The sequence below is a fragment of the Chiloscyllium plagiosum genome, chromosome 19 (assembly GCF_004010195.1).
Source record: "Chiloscyllium plagiosum isolate BGI_BamShark_2017 chromosome 19, ASM401019v2, whole genome shotgun sequence".
Taxonomy (NCBI): domain Eukaryota; kingdom Metazoa; phylum Chordata; class Chondrichthyes; order Orectolobiformes; family Hemiscylliidae; genus Chiloscyllium; species Chiloscyllium plagiosum.
This window is the reverse complement of record NC_057728.1, coordinates 149506-151129: the sequence shown is the minus strand read 5'-3', so window position 1 is coordinate 151129 and position 1624 is coordinate 149506.

The following is a 1624-nucleotide window of genomic DNA, read 5'->3' as shown; positions in this document are numbered from 1 at the left end:
TATTTTAAATTTTTTTTCTCTCCCTGATCTTCTGAGCAGGATCCTGTCTCTGTGACTGGTTTTCTGTCTGACTGAAATTCTCTGACTCTCTTGGACTTCGATTTTCTCTCTCTCTGACTGTGCTTTTCTCCTTCTCTCTGACTGGTTTTCTCTTTCTGTTCCTCTCTCCTGACTAGGTTTATCCTTCTCTCTCCCTCTGACTGAGCTTTTTCTCTCTCTCTGTCCCTCTGACAGGGTTTCTGTATCTCCATTTTTTAATCTCTCTTCCATGCGACTATGTTTTTCTCTGTCCTCTCTGTGTTTTTCTCTCTGTTTCTGACTGAAGTTCTCCCTCTCTCTCAGACTGTTTCTGTCTCTCTTTGATTGTGATTTTCTGTGTATTTTATTTCTCTCTCTGCACATATTTTTCTGTCTCTCTGACTGAAATTCTCTCTCCCTCTCAGACTCAGTTTCTGTCTCTCTTTGACTGAGATTTTCTCTCTGATTATATTTTTCTCTCTGTCTCTCTCTGATTGCATTTCACTCTTGAAACATTTTTTCTCTCCCTCTCCCTCTGAATGGGATTCTGTCTTTGTGACTGAGTTTTTCTCTCTCTGACTCCCTTTTTCTAACTGGGTTTCTTTCTCTGTCTCTCTCAATGCCTTTTTCTCTCATTCTGACTGAGTTTGTCTCTCTGTAAATGGGTTTCTCTCCCCCTCTCTCTAAATGGGATTCTGTTTATGTGACTGCATTTCTCTCTCTCTCTGACTGAGTACCTTTCTTTCTGTGTGCTCTCTTTCTCTCTGCCTCTCTCTCTGACTGGGTTTTTCACTCTTATCCCTGCATGGGTTTCTCTGTCTCTCTCTCTGCTTGAGACTATTTTCCTCTGTCTCTATCTGCATGGGTTTTTTTCCTGTCTTTCTCTCTCTCTGACTGAATTCCCTCTTTCTGTGTCAGTCTGACTGGCTTTCTCTTTCTCGCTGAGTTTCTTTCTCTCTCTGACTCAGTTTCCCTTTCTCTTTCCATCTTGACTTTTTTCTCTCTCTCTTTGTCCAGGATTTTCTCTTGAAACATGTTTCTCTCTGTCTGAATGGGATTCTCTCTTTGTTGTGGTTCTGTTCGCTGAGCTGGAAGTTTTTGTTGCAAACGTTTCGTCCCCTGTCTAGGTGACATCCTCAGGGCTTGGGAGCCTCCTGTGAAGCGCTTCTGTGGTGCTTCCTCCGGCATTTATAGTGGCCTGTCCCTGCCGCTTCCGGTTGTCAGTTTCAGCTGTCCGCTGAAGTGGCCGGTATATTGGGTCCAGGTCTATGTGTTTGTTGATGGAGTTTGTGGATGAGTGCCAAGCTTCTAGGAATTCCCTGGCTGTTCTTTGTTTCGCTTGCCCTATAATGGTAGTGTTGTCCCAGTCAAATTCATGTTGCTTGTCGTCTGCGTGTGTGGCTACTAGGGATAGCTGGTCGTGTCATTTCGTGGCTAGTTGATGATCCACGAACTGAAACTGACAACCGGAAGCGGCAGGGACAGGCCACTATAAATGCCGGAGGAAACACCACAGAAGCGCTACACAGGAGGCTCCCAAGCACTGAGGATGCCACCTAGACAGGGGCCGAAACGTTTGCAACAAAAACTTCCAGCACGGCGAACA